Source organism: Cavia porcellus, unplaced genomic scaffold (genome assembly GCF_034190915.1).
Source record: "Cavia porcellus strain 051 isolate PalLab524CR breed Dunkin Hartley unplaced genomic scaffold, mCavPor4.1 scaffold_8, whole genome shotgun sequence".
Classification (NCBI taxonomy): Eukaryota; Metazoa; Chordata; class Mammalia; order Rodentia; family Caviidae; genus Cavia; species Cavia porcellus.
In genome coordinates this window covers 29671701-29692783 of record NW_026947491.1, presented here as the reverse complement: position 1 = coordinate 29692783, position 21083 = coordinate 29671701, and positions in this window count along the sequence as shown.

Below are 21083 nucleotides of genomic sequence, written 5' to 3'. Positions count from 1 at the left end.
CAGAGATAATAAATTGAAAGAAACAACTATGTTACTTTGACAAAATCAGTAATATCAGTGACAACAGCATCACATATAAACTGGATAGTGACAAATTAAAAAGACTAACAGCTTTAACCATAGATGGGAGATCTATAGGTAAGTATACATATTAAAACAAAGGAAATATGCAGTAAATATCTAGCCAATAGAGCAATCTTACCCCTATTAACAATAGAATAGTGTTCAACCATGTCTATGGATTCTTAAGGACTAATGGTAATATCACTCTAGTAAATTTAGAGGTGTGGAATGAGCACAAAGATAGAATTTGAAAAATGAAGCAACAGGAAATGCGAGGTTATAGGCTAGATATGAATAATTCTTTCACAGAATAAAAGAGAATTAATAGTAGTTGATAACAGTAATAGGGAAAACCAACAATGAAGTGTTAAACAATAAGAAATAGAGGTTAAAGTAGGGGAAAAAGATAAAATAATGAGAAACATATTGAGAATTAGATGGTGAGAAAATGAGAAAATGAGAGAGAAAGAGGACCTGTTCAAACAAATAAAACAAAATAGTAAAAAGGACAAACAAATAAATGAGTGATAAAACTCCAAGTTCCACCAAATTTTTTTTAAAAAAATACGAAGAAGAAAGAAATTGGGTCGGAGAGAAGGCAAGGCAAGACACTGAGTTAAAGTGTGATATAGGAATTATAGTAGGTTGGTATAGGAGAACATAGGAGTGACTGAAAAGAGCAGTATAAAAAATTAGAAACTTGATAGGAGTTAATATGTTGTTAATTTTGTTTTCTGAAAAGAATTTTAAAAAATAAAATTGCCATGGAATTTTGAGATGAGGAAAATAAGGAAATGAGCAAAAGGTGGAAGTCTATGAATGGAAAGAAAAAGCAAAAACAAAGAACCAATTTTTAAAAAATTAAAATACAACAAATAACCAAACAATACCAAACAAAAATAATACAATATAACACAAAAAAATCAAAATTCAAAAGATATCTGCCTGACACTCAGTTTAAGCACTTCAACAATAGAAATTATATTTGATTCACCTGTGATGCCTTTGCAAAAAAAAATGCCTGGCAGGTGGTAGTGACAAGCATGTGGAAAACTGAAATCTGCAGTTACCTTGAGTTGTATATGTTCCCATGCACTGGAGTCCACAGACCCTGATACTTTATTTGGGGTATGGGCAGGAGTCCCCAGCCCTCAAGGAGCACTGGTGAAGATTCTGCAAGTAAGTTGTGGTGGTTGCAATTCTTTCTTGACCATTGTGTCAAAGAATCCATGAGTCTTCACAGTTACCCTTTGCACTTGTGTTGCAAGTGACTCTATCCTCATATTCTCCACAGGTGAGTGCATGATCTGAAAATAGGATGATTTGCTTGAGTGCACAGCAGGAACAGAACCAATGCACATACAGAACTCATGCAAGGTTGTTGCAGACATACTGTCTATGACTCAGTTGACCTTTGGACCACAGAGCTGATGGCAGCCATTCTGTGTGTACCATCCTGTTTATGATTTAGTAGGCCCTCTGTGCAAGAGGTCTACTCGAGTGCAGAGTACCTGAAGCTGTGCAATACATTCCAAAAATAGGCTAATTGTCTGGGTGCGTATATATGCACACACAGCTAGGATGCCTCAAGCCTGTAAATACTCTCTCTGGGATGAGTCTGTGGGCAAAGGGGTCTCTGCCTATGGTATGATCTGGGACACAGAACACAGGGATGCTGCTATCCTGGTGTTTAGCAAGGAAGTTTGTATATGTGAGGTCAGTGAACACAAACTCTGTCACAGGAATCTGGTCTTTGTAGCACTAAATCACCACTCAGATTTTTTGCATCACTGTCCAAAAAGGCTGCCCCAGGAGTGGGTAGCAGTGGCAGTTGATCTGCCACAGCAGTCACGTCACTTATTTTTAATTGATAATTTACTTCACTTGATCTATGACTCAACTTTTTAAAATAATTTCTACCTCAAAGTGAAAGCCCCCCACCCCCCGTCTTCCATATATCTTCCTTCTCCGTAGATCATTCCAGAACTTCTCTGATGTGACTCCTCCTCAGCCACGTGGAATCTCCTGTTCCAGAATTTTGCTTCATTCACATCAGGTCCTGTGGCTGTTTGCACTTCTACTGTGCCATTCAGAGAGAAAAAAATGGGGAGCCAGCTCGCAGTACGCAGTGGCTGGGCCAAGGCATGGAATCCACTGTTGTGGGGTTGGTAATGGACTAGCACCTGAGTCTATGTATTACACCAGGGCTCTGGATATGGGCATTCAACTGGGTGGTGGGTCTTTGAAAACATTTAAACTCTTTTCTTCTAACATTTGAAACACATAATATATTGCCTATAGTGTTCATTTTATGCAATAGAACTTCTTACATAGAAGTTATTATATAACTCTAATTATAGTTATTATGTAACTATATAGTTATTACATAATTATAGTTATTACATAACTCTAATTTAGTTATCATTAATCAATGTTCTCCTTTCCTTAACATTGAGTTTGGATGATAAATTTTCATTATATTTTTAATTTTCTGATAATTACCAAAACTAAGGTTATGTTTACTGCATTTTTTAATCTATTAAGAACATTACATTTACTTTTATATTTTATTCTGATAATATAGTAAATTTCCTGAGAATTTTACACTTAATATCATTTTGAATTCCTGTAGGAAATCCTAGTATTAATGGTGTATTACTCATTTTATAAAGTACTATGTTTGATTTGTGAAGATTTTTCTAAGGGGTTTGCATTTACTCAAATCATGTATTTTTAAACTTCCTTTTCTTTTTAAAAATATCTTTATAAGTTTTTGGTGGTGAGTGAAGCCTGTCTTATAAGACAAGGCAGTGATTACATAGTCCTAAATCTTTATTATTATTTTAAAACCCAAATTGACAATTTCTCTTATACTGTAATTCATTTAAAAGTAAAGTCCATTTGCATTTAATGAAATTATTTTGCTTTAGGAGTGAATACTTGTTTATTTTCTGTTTATTCTATTTGCTCATTCAATAAGGTGCCTGTTAATTCAACAAGTCTTAGGGCCTTTTTCCCCTCATGATCTGTTTCTCCCTTTTTGTCATCTAATAAATCAAATATTCACTCTGTTACCATTTCTGTTTTGGGTTTTCACCCGGTCTTTTTGTTTCATATTCTTTGTTCTCCCTTTTTGCCATCTAATAAATCAAATATTCACTCTATTGTCATTTCTCTTTTGGGTTTTCAGCTCTGTCTTTCTGTTTCATATTTTGTTGATTGTTAAGGAAAGGTTTATTATAGCTATCTTCAATTTTTATAGTCTATTTAGAGTTGATATTGTACCAATTCACAAGAGTTGTGAAAATCTGTTAATTGTATAGTTTAAACTGCTACATGTGTGCTATTGTAAGGTATAGTAGATATCATGACTTATAAGGCGACCAGTAAGCATTTAAAGAGATCAGAAAGCATATGTGGTCTTCATGTGTACTCACACAGTCATCATTTCTGATGATTCCATAGTGAACATCCAGTTCCATAAGGTATCAGTGTCCTTCAGTGAAAAAGCACCATTTAATACTTCTTTTTAGCAAAAAAGAAAAGCTGTTTTAAATTTAGCATTATGCTTTAAGGATATTTGCATTGTACATGCAATGCTGCTTAATAACCACTCACATTTCCTGCACTTTAGATATTTTATTAGTACTCGTGTGCAGTGCAGGCATTTTGAAATCAAGTAGGTGAGTGGGTACATATGTACACTATAGCTTGTTTCCATTTTAATTCCTTCTCTCTCCTCTTCCTCTATCCATTCTCCTCTAATTCTCCTTATCTTCCCACTTAACCTTCTTATAAAAGATTTAATATAATTTCAATGACTTTTTCCTGTATACACCTAGTATTTTTTATCACTGGCATTTTTAGATATTCTCATTTTTCTTTGATTTTTATCAGTTTGTCTATGCTGTTCCTAGGGAATTTTTTACATTTAATGTGATTCTTGATTTAGCAGGGGAAATTTTTCTTAGTAAATGTGGATGACTTCTTCTGACCATCATTACAGTAAATATATGTTCCTCTTCAATCTTTGCCTTCTCTTTGTTCCTCTTAAATTCCAACAGCATACATGACACATTTCATATAATTCTTGCTCTAATTTCAATATGGGTTTTCTTCTCTTTTTCTGGAGTGAATATAAGTCACTAGTCATTCTTTTCTATTTTTTAATATTAAGGATTGAGCCCAGAACCACATCCCCAGCTTCTTTCTTTCTCTTTTTCTCTCCTTTCCTTTCTTCTTTCTCTCTCTCTCTTTCTTTCTTTCTTTCTTTCTTTCTTTCTTTCTTTCTTTCTTTCTTTCTTTCTTTCTTTCTTCTTTTTTTTTCTTTCTTCCTTCCTTCCATCTCTCTTTTTCAGAGATAGGTTCATTAAAGTCCCCCAAATTGTTCTCAAATTTTCAATTTTCCAATCTCATCCTATAAATAGCTAGGATTCCAGATATGCTTGTTGCATTTGATTTACTGGTCAGTGTTTGACTGTCATTATTCTTATTTTCTCCTGTATCCAGTATTAAGTTAAAACTATTCATATTTTCCATTTTATATCGATGTCTTTTGCTTTTTATGTTTGATTCTAAATTCCCAATTACAGTGCCAATATTTCCCCATGCATTCAAATATTTATTTTTATGTTTCCTATGAGTTCATGAACATTTTCAGATCTGTGGTCACTGATTCTTGTACAAAGACCTTGAGGAAGACATCTCCCTCCATAAGTCTTGTCATGAAAAAAGACCAAACAGGAAGGTGATAGCATTTCACTCTATTGAGGTCCAAAGAGCAAATTTTAACAAGTGATATATAGCAAAGTAATTTTAAATTTCACACTCAATCTTTTTGGCATTATCTTTGGGTGATATTTTTCTTTGATAGAAAGAGAAAAGTAAAGATGTATCATAATCAAAGCATTCAATGGTTTCCAAATTTAGAATCCATAAAATTTTTATAGACACTGATCTAAAATCAAACCCATTTGGTACAAGTCAGGCAGAATCTAATGTGTCCTGGTAAAATAGTACCAAAGCTGAGGCCAGGGATCTGTTACATCCTGACTTCCTGTTTTTCCAAGTTATAAATGGAGACATGGGATGTCCTTTTGCGGTGCAGGGCATGGCTTCACTTTTGCAAGATGAGTGATGTCTGTGATGATGAAAGAGACAGTGGCAATGACAGAAGAGTGAAAAAGAGATGTATGAACTGTAGGTCTGCTGAAGGACTGTACTTTCCCAGGCTTCACAAAACTAAACTCGAAATGTAGCCCATCCTGTCTACTCAAGTCTAAAAGACTACCTAAACTCTATCTCCTCCACCAAATCATTACACATTTTACTTACTATGTTTACCAGTGAAATATGTGTTTATTCCTTACAAATCTCATTTTCAAGGTAGATAAATTAGAAACTTTTTCTTGTATTTTTTTGCGTTGGCTTCTATACCTGGAAGGAAATATACAGTAGTGTTTGGGAGAAACGTTTCTTAAATACTTACCCCAATAATTATTTAGAGTCCTATGAAGATAATACTTTCTAATGTCCAAGACAATATTAAAGTGTTATATTCTGATCCATATGTTTGTAGACGAATATATCTAAGCTGCAGAGATAAGTAAGTTACCCAAAACAAATGCCAGGTTTAAAAGTAGAACTCAGATGGTAGCTGGCAATGACATTAGATAAAATATGTCAAATTGATTTCACACTGTCTGGTGATTGCTAATAAGAAGTTGGCTCTTACTATTCTCCTCTCTGAATCTGATCTTATACAAGTGGAATTTATCCCATCAGTTGAATCTTTTCTATTTTAAAAACTCAGATACTTTCCATAAGAAAAAACCAATCATACCTTTCTTTTTACTTAAAATGTGTGAAGTGACAGCCCTATGATATTTAGTTAGATTCATTTCAAGGATACAGAGCAATTCAGGAAAATACTAAATTAATTTTAGTTATGATAGTTTCATTGTTTTTCCAAATACTTTCTTCACAGGGATTGATTGAGAATAAATGTTTTCAACTTTATCTATAATTTTTTTTTCATCTTTGAATCAAATCTTCCTAAACTGAACTAATGAGAAGGGTATATTAAAGCTTGAGGGTAAAGATCTGATAGTTGTGTCAGAGTGAAAATAAAATACAAATTTGGTTTATTATAATTACATCTGATATTTGGAAAATCCTTCAGTTCTTAAAATATTATAATTTTAATACTTAATTTTCATAATTTCTTGAGAAAAATAAATGAGAATTTTTCTGTTGAAATAGTTTATTATTGCATCTGACCTGATCTGATAAGACTATCCGACCATTTTTATGGCAAAAAAATGTAACAAGTCTCTGTGAGAAATACAGCTCCAATTTCTCTTTTCTTTTCCCTTTCTTCACCAACAATATCAATTCTTATTCTGTGAAGTTAGACACAACAGTCACTCCAAATCTTTTTATGCTATCCCTTGTTGTAGAATATTGTCAGTAGAGGATAGAAGGCAATATTGTTTGGGAAAGTACATCTTACATGACATAAATTGTATTTCAGAAGTTTTTTGTTCATCAGTAGATCATTCAATACATACATTTATTGTCTATGACAAGCACAGGTGAACAAAACAGATAAAAATCCTCCACGTTATTTTGAACTGTGTCCTGTACATATTTTTACTTGCATGTTATTTATACGCATTTCACCTATATAGGCATCATATGTTTCTGTTATTATATGTATTCTGATTTCTATGTACATTAATATACAAATACATACACAATATTCATTTTTTCAACCGCTAAGATATTACAAATAATTTATTTTTTCTAATCATTGCTTTCTTCATGATAAATTTTCCATTTGTAAGATGTCATGATCTTCCATTCATTTAATTATTTTTTATTTTATTTTAAAGAAGGTAAAACTAAACAAAACAAAACAAATCAGAGCAAAGCAGATCAGAAGAAAACAATGTAAGTGACACAGATTTCAAAGCAAGACAACAGAAGATCAACAGTGCTTACCATAATGTCTCATTTTCTTCTAAATAGTCCATATCTTCACATGAATTCATACAAAACATGAATAAATTAATATAAAACAAAATCATATAAAACTCATCATAACAGAATAATGAAAGTATTAAAGGCCTTCAAAACCAGATAATAGGAATATCAACAATGGCTGCCATAATGTCTGTTGTTCTCTTCAAAACAGCTGTCCGTACCTTCATGTAGGTTGAAATTGAACAATACAAAAGAGACTAAAAGCATTGTGAACAAATAATAGAAGCATTACTGGATTTCACAACATGACAACATAGAATCTTCAATGTATATCATAATGTCTATATTTCTTCAGCATAGCTGTTTTTTTCATCATGCATAATATAATCAATTCTCATAAACTGCTTAGGAGAAGTTTTAGGGATGTATGACCCTTTACGATATATCTATGTTTTCTGTATTATAGGGAAACACAAAAGAAAACAGATTATTAGAATAACAAGAAACAAAAATGACAAATAACAATAGCAAAGAGCCCAAAACAATGACAATATCGGCCTTTAAAACAAAATGGTAGGAACAGAATTAAAGTTGATATTTTACATAGTGATATTCAAGAGTTCCTCAGATTACCAGACACAAACATTCAAAACTTTTCTAATCCTATTAATGTTAACTTTTTTGGTCTATGAAATTGTAGAATTTGTAGCAAAATCATCTTAGCTATCTTAAGTGTGTTTGTAAAAATTCAGATATTTTTTATTTTCCTTTCCTCTTTCTTTTTTCTCATTTTCCCTGAGATATTATTTTTCCCCTTTAAATAGATTCTTATCCTTTCACTGTACTTACTGATTTTTTTATCTTATGTATTCTTACAATTTCTTCCACTAAGGAGACAATTTGGTATTTACACACGTGAGTTTGATTTATTTCAGTTATCAGTATTGTCTCAAGTTGTATCCACTTAATTACAAATATCTCAATGTGATCATTCTTTATAGCTGAGTAGTACTCCATTGTATAAAAATACCACATCTTTTTCATCCATTCCTCATTTGATGGGAATTTAGGTTGTTTCCAAATTCTGGCTATTAAAATTGTGCTGCTATCAACATGGGTGCACATATATCACTGTAATATGATGTTTTAAATTCTTTTGGTAATATGCCCAAAAGTGGACTAGCTGGGTTAGGTGGGACTTCCAATCCCAGCTTTTTGAGGAATCTACAGAGTGAATTGCATAGTGGTTGCAGCAGACTAAACTCCCACCACCATGCAGAAGTGTTCATCTCACCCCCTCCCCCCCGCCAGCCTTTCCAGCATTTGTCATTGATGGTTTTCTTGATCCTGGCCATTCTTTCTGGAGTGAGATGGAATATCAGTGTGGTTTTAATTTGCATTTCTGTAATGACCAGTGATGCTGAACATTTTTTCATGTATTTGCCATTTGTATTTCTTTACCTGATAACTGTGTATTCATGTCAGATGCCCATTTTTGGATTGGGTCTTTGAATTTTGGGAATCTGATATTTTTAAAAATTCTTTATATGTTCTAGATAGATGTCCTTTGTCTGAGGGACAGTTTACTAAGACTTTTTTTCAAAATTCATGGGTTTCTTTTTTACTCTGTTGGAAATTTCTTTCAACATGAAAAAAATTTTTAATAAGATGAGATCCCAGTTACTGATTCTGGGAAGTATTTCCTATGTGGTATGATTTTTGATCATGAATTCCCTACCTACCTTTATGTCTTTAAGATTTCTATCTCCTTTGCTTCCAGCAGATTTAGCCTTTCTGCTTTAATATTTAGATCTTTGATCCATTTTGACTTTTTTTTTTTTTAGTACATGATGATAAACATAGGTCTAGTTTTAGTTTTCAGCATATGGAGAGCCACTTTTTCCAACACCATTTATTAAAGAGACTCTTTCTTCTAGTAAACATGTTTGGCCCCTTTATCAAAGATAAGATGGCTGAGTGTGTTTGTAGTTGTAGTTGTATCTTCTAATCTATTCCATTGACATTCAGGTCCGTTTTTATCCCAGTACCTTGCTGATTTTATTACAGTAGTATAACTTTGTAGTATAACTTTAAATAAGGGATTGTGATGCCTCCTGCCTTGCCTTTGTTGCTCAGAATTGCCTTTGCTCTTCTAGGTTTTTTATGTTTTCATATGAATTTTAGGAATAATTTTGCTAGATCTGTAAGGTATGATAGTAGGATTTTGATTGGTATTGCATTAAATCTGCATAACAATTTTGGGAGAATGGCCATTTTCACAATCTTTGTTCTTCCTATCCGTGAACAAGGGATATCTTTCCATTTTCTGACATCCTCTTCCATTTCTTTTTGCATGGTACTATAGTTTTTCCTGAATAAATCTTTTACTTCTTTGTTAGATATATTCCTAAGTATTTCACTTTTTGAATGCTATTGTGAAGGATGTGGCTTCTCTTATCTCTCAGTAGGTTTGTTGTTTGTGTATAGAAATGCTGTTGATTTTTGAGTATTGACTTTGCATCCAGCTATGTTATTGAATTTATTTATCATACTAGGAATCTTTCAATGGAGTTTTGGGAGTCTTATATGTAGAGTATCTTGTCACCTGAAAATAGTGATAATTTAACTTCTTTTCCTATCCTTACTTTTTCCTGTCTCTTTTGTCTAATTGCTCTCGCTAGTATTTCCAGCACTATATTGAATAGAAGTGGTGATAATGGACATCCTTGTCTTGTGCCTGATTTGAGAGTAAAGGCTTTCAGTTTTGGGCCATTTAAATTGATGCTGGCTGTTGGTTTGTCATAGACAGTTTTTAGCATATTGAGGTAAAGACCATCTATTCCAATTTTCTGTAAGGCTCTTATCATGAATGAGGGTTGGACCTAATCAAAAGCTCTTTCTGCATCTATAGAATTGATCATGTGAATATTATTTTTTGCTCGATTGATATGGTGGATTATATTTATTGATTTGCAAATACTGAAATCTCTGCATGCCTGGGATGAATCCCACTTGGTTGTGGTGTATAATCTTGATTTGCTGCATTCTGTTTGCCAATTATTTTATTGACGATTTTTTTCATCCATGTTCATTAGGGAGATTGGTCTATAGTTCTCTTCTTTGGTTGGGTCTTTCTCTGGCTTTGGTATTAGAGTAACACTTGTTCCTAGTAATAAGATAAGTAGAATTGCTTTCAATTGCATTGAAGTGTTTGAGGAGTTTCAGCATTAAGTCTTCTTTAAATTACTTGTAGAATTCCAAAGTGAATCAATCTGGACCTGGGTTTTTCTTTTTTTGGTAAAGTTTTAATTACATTTTCAATTTCATTAATTGAAATTGGGTTACTCAGCAGTTTTACATCTTCTCTATCCAGCTTTGATAATTCATGTGGTTCTAGGTACCTGTCCATTTCTTCCACATTACCAAGCCTATGAGTAGAAGTTTTCAAAATAGGTATTGATGATCTGTATTTTCACAGGCTGTGTAGTGATTCAACCCTTTTCATTCTTTATTACATGAATTTGAACTTTTGCTTCCTTTTTAAAATAAGGTTGTCTAGGGGCTTATCAGTTTATTTATTTTTTCAAAGAACAAACTCTTTATTTCATTGATTTTTGGTAGTGTTTTCTTAGTCTCTATTGCATTGATTTCTGCTCTGATCTTTATAATTTCCTCCCTTTTGGCTTTGGGTTTGACTTGTTCTTCTTTTTCTAGATGTTTGAGGTGTAGTGTCAGGTTGTTTGTGTTCATTCTGTTTTCCTAATGTAGAATTCACAATAAATTTTCCTCTAAGGGCTTTCATTGCATCCCACAGGTTCCAGTAAGTTGTATTTGTATTTCCATTTGCTTGTACATATTGTTTAATTTCTTCTCTAATTTCCTTTGTGACCCACTGATTGCTCAGGAATGTATTATTCAACTTCCATGTGTTGGTGGGGTTTTTGAAGTTTCTTTTATCATTAATTTCTAGTTTCATGGTGCTATGATTTCAATTATTTTGCATTTACTTAAGCATATTCTGTAGGCTAGCATATGGTTTATTTTATAAAATGTCCCACGTGCTGCTGAGTAGAATGTGTATTCTGATGTTGGTTGGAACACTCTGCATAAGTCCACTAAGTCCTTTTGTTCACAGATTTGATTCATTTCTCTACTTTCTTTGCTGATTTTCTGTCCCTTTGAGTCAATTGGATGTTAAGGTCTCCCATTGTAATTGTGTTATTGGTTATTTACTTTTTCATTTCTGTTAATATTTATTTTGTATGGCCCTATGCTCCTGAATTTGGTGCATATATATTTGATTGTTGTCTCTTCCTCTTGAAGTTTTCCACTAACTAGTATGTAGTGACTTTCATCATCTTTTTTGATCATTCTTGGCTTGAGTTCACACTGTCTGCAAACAGAATAGCTACCCATGCTTTTTTGGGGTTCCTGTTTCTATCCTTTGATTTTCAGCCTATGACTTTCCTTTTATGTTAGATGAGTTTCTATACAGCATATGATTGGATGTTGTTCCTTGATCCATTCTGTCAGTTTATTTCTTCTAATTGGAGCATTGAGGCCATTTACATTAATGGTTAGAACTGATATATGTTCATTTATTTTTGACATGTTATTTTTCTGCCATTGATTATCTTTCCACTCTGTTTTATTGTTGCCTTGCTTAGTGTTTTTTTCCTTTTGTCTATATAGAATGTTTCTGTATTCTTTACAGGGTTTGTTTGGTGGTCATGAAGTTTTTCAGCTGTTCTTTGTTGTATAAGTATCTTATTTCTATATCAAATTTAAAGAACAGATTTTCAGGGTACATCAGTCTGGGTTGGAAGTCATTTTCTTTTAGAATCTGAAATACTTCACTCCATACTCTTCTTGACTTCATTGTTTGTGTTGAGAAGTCTGCTGTGATTCTGATAGGCTTTCCTTTGTAGATGATCTGACTCTTCTAACACCTTTTAATGCTCTGTTCTTATGTTGGATATCTAGTATGTTGATTATTATATGTTTGGGTGTAGTTTTATTTTGTTTATGGCTATTTGGAATTCTATATGCTTCCCTAACTTGTATGTCAGTTTCCATTCTTATGTTTAGGAAATTTTCAGCTATTACTTTTGTAAATAAACTCTTGGTATGAGTTTTGTTGTCACCTACTTTTGTGTTTATCCCTATCAATTTTATGTTGTTTTACTTGGCATCAGCTTGCATCTGTTGAATTGTTCTTTCCTGATTCCTTGTTATTTTTAAAAGATCTTTCCTTTTCTGTTCACTAGCAGCAACGTTGTCTTCAAGGTCTGCACTTTCATTGAGGTGGTTTTGCCATCTTTTGATGGAATTTTTGATTTCTTGTATATCTCTTTGCATCTGCTTCATGTATTTTGTCTCTTTCTTGTATTGTTCTTTCAAGGTTTCCATCATTTTTCATTGTTTCTCTAACTTTTAACTGTGTCTTCTTTAGATGTGTTTGTATTTCTTTCATTACATTTATCATTTCTTCTTTGACCTGGGGGATTATTTCTGATCTGAGTTTTTTTATAGCTTCCCAAAGGTTTTTTTTTTTAATTCAGTTGCTATCATTTCATGAATTTCAGATGTAGTCCCTACATTTTCTTCTATGTCCATGTCTCCTAGGCTTGCTTGGGATGGGCTGGAGATTTGAGGTTGCATTTTGCTCTTTTCTTTAACCATTTTCCTCTATTCCCTTAGGGAAGCCAAAGGAAAGGTCTTAGTTTTTTTTTTTTTTCTTGGATTGAGAATATCCATCCTTATTGTAGCAGGTTTACCCAGTTGTTTTTAAACAGACCTTACCAATTAGCTCCCAGCTACTTGTGGTAGCTGGGTTGGGCCTTAGTAGTCACAGAGTGATGCACCAAAGCTTCTCTTTGGACTGGAAATCACTGCATGCACTTTTGGCACACCTGGCAGAACACAGATGGCTGTAGGCTGCTCATGGGCCACTGGGCAGGGGCAAGATAGGCCTGGAGGGACTTTCTAGTCCATTCTTTGGTGATGTTAGAGGCTGGGCAGGGCCTTATCAATCTCTTTGCAACACCAAAACTTCCTTATGGGCTGGAAATCATTGTGCAAGCTTTTGTCTCACCAGGCAGAATGCAGGTGGCTGTGGGATGCTCAAGGGCCACTCACTGGGGCCAGACAGGCCCAGAGGGACCTTCTGGTGCATCTTCCAGTGATGTGCGAGGCTGGGTAGGGCCTTACCAATCTAGAAGTGAAGCATCAAAGCTTCCCTATGAGCTGGAAATTGCTCAATGCACTTTTGGCTCCTCATTTATTTATTGAATCAAAATTCCACAGGCTAACCCAAGGTAGTGAATATAGGGCCTGCTTGCCACAGTGGCCAAGCAAAGTCCTCTCTCTGCACATGAGCCAAATTGTTCCAGCATCATCCTAGCAGCTAAGCATTCAGGTTTAATTGCACTGCTGGCACTTTGTGATCATAAGTGGGGTTTAGGATAATAATTTGAGCATTTGGTTTTTAAAACATTTGCCATCACTAGAATATACCCTCAAAGTTTTCCAAAATCTGATTTTAAATTTTCATTTCAGCCTTATTTTTTTCCTTTGGCCCACATAATCTTTTCACTTCACTTTGCTATATTATTTGAATGCAACCTGTAAGCCTTGGGAATCTACTTTTACTTATAGTGAAAATGGAATGGAGGGAATAACATTGAATTTTACTTTTATTACTAAAATTTCTAGAAAAAAAATATGAAATAATGGTCATCCAACATTTTACAATCAGACATGGCCCCAGTTGTGTAAGATCCAATTATCTTTGTTTTCTTTCTCCTGAGATTTCTTGGAAATTTTGTAATCGCATCAGTCATCAGAATCTAAGAAAAAGTACGGCAGATTCCTAAACTGATGAAATAAAGCTGTGCACAGGAAAGTAAGCAGCCAGCACTGACAAAGCAGAATATCATGGAAGGAATAGCTACACATAAAGGGAGCTAGTGCAACTGCACAGGTCCTTAGAATAGTCACCTGAACATTGATCAATATATGCTCGTGGAAGTTATACAAGTTCAGTGAAAGAATTATTTAGGAAACAATGAACACAATTCCTGGAGCTTACATACAAGTGGAAAGGTTTTTTCCCATTAGCAAAAGTAGGAATCCCCCACTCTATATGAATCATCAGAGCAGAAAAAGTTATATCTATGACAGTAAAACACAGCCCTCTACTAGAAACTGCCTTTGAATAATACTGTTAAAGTCAAGCTTTCAAAGGAAAAGAGCTTGTTCCAATTAACTTCGTTGCATCGCATGCAAACTTTCAGAGTATTTCTAAAATTCATAAATATTCACAACTTTAAAACAAAATATTTTATAAACCAACAGATGCACAAAGAAATACTGCCACCTGTCATTTTGAAGGAATAAGTCCTGATCAAACAGTTGTGGCAGTTTTCTAGAATTCTATGAATTTCTATATATTCTCCATAAGAATAAGTACAGTTAAGGTAATTCCATTCCAATGTAGGAAATGAACTATGAGTAGACAAACAAGCACTGTGTTCACATGGCTTTTTCAAAGAAATCAGTGTTTCTGAGTTGAATTTTTACAGGGAACACTGATTCTGTTCTTTATCCAGTAGTTCACAGCACTATTGTAGAGACAGGGAAGTAGATGTATATTTATGATTCTTTCACGTTATTTTCTGCATCTGTCCCAGCATCATTATCCACTGCACACCTATATCACTACTGAGAAACTCTTAAATACCATTACCTACCTCTGTGTAAAATAGTCCTCACTACCTCCCCTAAGATAACTCTGGTTATCTGTTTCTTCTGCTTTAGAATTCTTCCTGCATTTATCTCTGACTTACATATTATATATCTGTTCCTTATGGATTTAATATCATCAGAATAGAAGCACTGTGTAGCAGAATACCTTATGCTTACCTCAAAAATCTTCCTAGTCTACATGGGTACTCATGGTTGCTCATTAAATGAATGACTCATAACATCATATGATTATTTCTTTCTTATATAAGTTTTTCAGTGTTCCATAAGTCAGAGATTTTCATGCCAATGACACAAAATATGTTTTAAGATGAAATGACTCAATTTATAAATTTAATATTGGGTTAAATGAAAAAGAGGATGATTTTTGTGATCCTATAAATACATGTGTTCTGATAGTGGAGAACATGGAAAACATCAGTTTTATTAAATTAAACTACATCTATTTAAATTCATCAAATATTAACTCAGTGATAGTAGATGCCCAGCATTGAGTTCAGTCATGGAAATAAAGTGGTGAAAATGATATAATTATCTGTCTTCTCCTGAAAATGTGTGTAAAAATTTATGATACATAAATTTTGCATTAAAGAAATTAGATATTAAAGAAGAGGAAAAATATGAAAATCTAAGATAACTCTAAATTTTTTGTGGCAGGTAGATTTGTTACTTTCATAATGAACTGTAAAAAGATGTTGATTAGGAAATGGAAAAAAAAACGAGGGAAAAATTCACAATGTCTAAATTATTCTTTTTGTGTCTTTGCAGGGATATCCATTGGGGTTCAGAAATATCAAGCCTTTTAAAATAATGTTACTGAAACTAGTTTTTTGGAAGTAAAAAGATCTTGTCTCTTAGCGTGTTGAAACTGTTACAGAGAGAAGACTTGATTTGATCCTCGCTTTTTCCACTTTCAAACCGTGTGACTGGGAACAAATTATTAGATTATTCAGCCTGTTTCCCTTGTGTGAAATTGCAATGGTTAATTTTCTTCTTTCAGAATCAAATATAATTATATTTTGGAAAATGCTTTGTAAATTATAAACAATGTGACTATAAAAGAGACATGAAAATTAAGTGAATTATATATACAAATTTCCCAGCAAATAACTTTAAGTGTTTTGTTGGTGGTGAGTACATTCATCACCATATTGGAGATAAACAGGAAAATCTAAAATTTTCATATAGAATAATTTGAAAGCAAATTGTATTTCTAAGAAAATAGCTTTTGATTTTGAGAACTAGGGAAATTTTCTTTGTTCTGATTTTTGATGTGGGTATAACTTGAATTCAGTATCAACAACTCACATGGAAAATTGTGAAGCTAAGGCACACACAAGGTTACTACCTCAGTTCTTTCTGCAGTGATCTTTTCTAGTCAGAGAAAGGTGAAAGGAAATCACAAATTCTATTCACTAACTCAATTTCTTTCATCATTTTAAAAAATTTACTTGGTTTTCTGACACACATTTGAAGCCAAGCAAAAGTCAGATATTTTCCAGAAGTTATTCAGCAGAAAGAAATAAACTGTTTAACTGTGAGCAACTTATACACATGAGAATATTTTTGTTTTTCAGAAAAATTCAGTCTTTACTTGAATTCTGCTATGAACAATGTTGTCTATTTTAAACAATGTTTCCTTTGAGAATTACGTTTGTTATTTTAAGTAATAAGACCATGGAGTGCCATATCTTTCTATCATTATTATTAGCAGTGAAAGTCATCTTTTTTATTATATGACTGAGTCACTTTTATTCTTATTCTATACAAGAACCAATTTTTGTCAGGGTTTATAATATGCTCTCGGAAACAGGAAAGTACACATTTTCCTTAATATAAGATATACACATGGATGTACCATTTATATAGACTTGAAAATGAATGTTGTCCCCTGTCATTGTGAGATTCTCCTTTTCCCTTAGAGGCACTATGTAGTGGTGGCTATATGCTCCAACAATGAGCTGAACTCAGATCCTGGACTTTTTTGCTGGCAATGTGTTTCATTTTCTGCCACTGTGAAATACTTTGTGTCTATTTCCTGAATACAAATAATACTGAGAGTCTACTAATTGTATCTCTAATGTTTAGCATACAGAGAATTTTAGTTTCTTTTTTTATTCATTTGAAAAAAAAGTTTGTCTTTCTTTCATGAAATAATTCACAAAATTAACATCAAGTACATGAAAAATTAAACATAGCAAGATCTAATCTAAATACTGTGAAAGAATATCACATTTGAAAATACTTTTAAAAAAATAATCTCAGGGAGCTGAGGCCACATGGGATGAGTTCCAGCACATTGTTGCTAGCTCTGGGAGAGCTTTGGACCATCACCCACAGTGGTTAGGAGCCTTGCCAGCTTCCTGGAACACCAGAGGTGGCATGGGAAGTCCTGTGGTCATGTTTGAACCACACTCAGCAGCCTCCATTCAGTCCCAAAAGACAAGGGTGTTGGAGATGATTTCCAACGTGCCCAGGGAAAGCTTTGGAACAATGCTTGAAACAAAGAAATATAGGAAAATGACAAGACAAAAAAAAATATGCAATCTCAAACATCCAGCCCATCCCAGGGGAGCCTAGGAACCATGAACACAGAAACTATATGCCATACATCTGAAATACCTGAAATAATAGCAACTGAAATAAAGAAGCAACTCTGGGAAGCTTTAAAGGAATTCACATTAGAAATAATTTCCCAGGTAAAAGAAGAAATGATAAAAGTAATAAAAATGCTGAACACATCTAAAGAAGACATAGTTAAAATATTAGAGAAACAGTGCAAAAACAGAATCTATGGGTGAACAATATAAGAAAAAAACAAAATACATGAAGCAGATTCAAAGAGATATATAGGAAATCAAAAATTCCATTGAAGGTTATCAAAACCACCTCAATGAAAGTGAAGACAGAATTTCAGACTTCAAAAATAAGATTGCAGCTAGTGAACAGGAAGGAAAGAAAGTTTAAAAATAACAAGGAAACAGAAAAGAAAAAATAAGAAAAACAACATAAGATTGATAGGGATAAATGAAAAGAGAAGGGGACAAGACAAAGGATATAAAGAGGCTACTTACAGAAGTGATAGCTGGAAACTTCCCAAACATGAGAATGAAAACTGACATATGGATTAGTGAAGCATGCAGAATTCTGAATAGCCATAACCAAAATGGAACTACACCCAGACACATAATAATCACAATCCCAGAACTACAGCATCAGAACAGAATATTAAAAGCTGTTAGAGAGAAAAGACCGATCACCTATAAAGGAAAGCCTATCAGAATCACAGCAGACTTCTCAACACAAACAATGAAGTCAAGAAGACCATGGAGCAAGTTATTTCAGATCCTAATGGAAAATTACTTCCAACCTAGACTGATGTACCCTGAAAAACTGTCATTCAAAATGGATGAAGAAATAAGATACTTCCATCACAAAGAACAGCTGAAGAACTTTCATGACCATCAAAGCAACCCTGCAAAGAATTCTGAAAGACTTTCTACATAGACACAGGAAGAAACCACTAAGCAAGGCAGACAGTTAAACAGAATGGAAAGGTAAAGATACAACAGCATAAAGATAACATGTAAACAATAAACCAATATATAACAGTTATAACCATTAATGTAAATGGTCTCAATTCACCAATTAAAAGAAACAGACTGGCAGAATGGATCCAGAAACAATATCCAACCATATGCTCTCTACAAGAAAACCATCGAACCCAAAAGAAAACTCACAAACTGAAAGCCAAAGGATGGAAAACAATATTTCATGCAACAGGAAACCTCTCCCCACCAAAAATGCAGGGGTAGCTATTCTGTTTGCAGACAATGTGAACATCAAACCAAGAATGATCCAAAGAGATAAAGATGGTCACTAGATACTAGTTAGGGGAAAACATCAGGGTGAAGCGATAACAATCTTAAATATGTATGCACCAAATACCAGAGCACCCAGCTTTACAAAAGTATTAACAGAAATGAAAAATCAAATAAGCAATAACATAATTAAAATAGGAGACCTTAACACACCATTGACACCAAGGGATAGATCAACCAGACAGAAAATCAGAAAAGAAATAACAGAACTCAATCACACATGTGAACAAATGGACTTGATAGACATATTCAGAGTGTTCCATCCAACAACATCAGTATATACATTCTTCTCAGCAGTACATGGGACATTCTCAAAAATAGACCATACACTAGCCCACAGAACATATTTAAGTAAATGCAAATATTTGAAGTTATCCCATGCATGAAAAAGGTAAAAAAAAACTGCAGAGTCTGGAAATACAGTAGATCATCAATACTTATTTCAAAAACCTCTACTCGCATAGGTTTGATAACACAGAAGAAATAGACAGATTCCTAGAAACATATGAAATACCAAAACTAGGTCAAGAAGACGTAAAACAGATAAATAACCCAATATCCATTAGTGAAATTGAAAATGTAATTAAGTCCTTACCTACAAAGAAGAGGTCCTGCCCAGACAGATTCACTGCAGATTTCTACAAGAAATTCAAAGAAGAGTTAATAACAACAATCCTCAAAATCTTCAATAAAATTGAAAGGGAAGCAATTCTTCCTAACACATTCCTGGCAGCAAATATTACACTAGTACCAAAACCTGAGAGAGACCCAACTAAAAAAGAGAACTAGAGGCCAATCTCCCTAATGAACACAGATGCAAAAATCCTCAATAAAATATTAGCAAGCAATATGCAGCAAGTCATCAAGAAGATTATACAACACAACCAAGTGGGATTCATCCAAGGCATGTAGGGATGATTCAACATATGTAAATCAATAAATATAATCCACCATATCAATAGAGCCAAAGTAAGAACCACATGATCATTATTGTAGATGCAGAAAAAGCTTTTCAAAAAGTCCATACTCATGCATGAAAACAACCTTACAGAAAATTGGAATAGGTGATCTTTACCTCAATATGATAAAGGTCATCTATGACAAACCAACAGCCAGTATCATATTAAGTGGCTTAAAACTGAAAGCCTTTACCTTATATTCAGGCACAAGACAAGGATGTCCCTTATCACTGCTCCTATTCAACATAGTACTGGAAATACTACCCAGAACAATTAGACAAAAGAGAGAAATAAAATGGGTAAAGATAGGAAAAGAGGAAGTTAAATTATCATTATTTGCAGATGGCATGATAATCTACATAGAAGTCCCTCAAAACTCCATTGAAAGATTCCTAGATATAGTAAATAAATTCAGCAATGTAGCTGAATACAAAGTCAATACTCAAAAATCAATAGAATTCATATATAGAAGAGAACCTCAGAGAATGGAAAGATATCCCTTTTTTATGGATAGGAAGAGTAAATATTGTGAAAATAGGCATTCCCCCAAAAATGTTATACAAATTCAATACAATCCCAATTAAAATACCATTAACATACCTCATAGATCTAAAGAGATCACTCCTAAAATTCATCTGAAACCTAAAGAGACCTAGAATATCAAAGCAGTTCTAAGCAGCAAAGGCAAGGCAGGAGGCATCACAATTCCTGACTTGAAGTTATACTACAAAGCTACTGTAATAAAATCAACATGGTACTGGAATAAAAACACATCTGAAGATCAATGGAATAGATGAGAAGATACAACCACAACTATAAACACACGCAAGCACCTTATCTTTGATAAAGGGGCCAAATATGTTCACTGGAAGAATGATAGTCTTTTAAAAATGTTGCTGGAAAAAACTGGCTCTCCCTCCATATGCTGAAAAGTAAAACTAGACACATGCCTATCACTAGGTACTATAATAAAAACTTAGTGGATCAAAGATCTAAATATTAAAACAGAAGCACTAAATCTGTTGGAAGACAAATTAGGTAAAAATCTTGAAGACATAGGGGTAGGCAGAGAATTCCTGAACAGGAATCTAACCGCAGGGGAAATTCTTCCCAGAGTCAATAACTGGGATCATGTCTTATTAAAAGGTTTCTGCATGTCAAAAGAAATCTCCAGCTTAGTGAAAAGAAAGCAAACAAACTATGAAAAAAAATTAGTGAACTGTCCCTTAAACAAAGGACTTCTGTCTAAAACACATAATTTTTAAAAAAATCAGATTCCCAAAATTCAAAGACCCAATCCAAACATGTGCACCTGAGATGAATACACAGTTCTCAGATGAAGAAATACAAATGGCCAATAAACACATGAAAAATGTTCATCATCATTAGTCACTAGAGAAATGCAAATTAAGACAACACTAAGATTCCATTT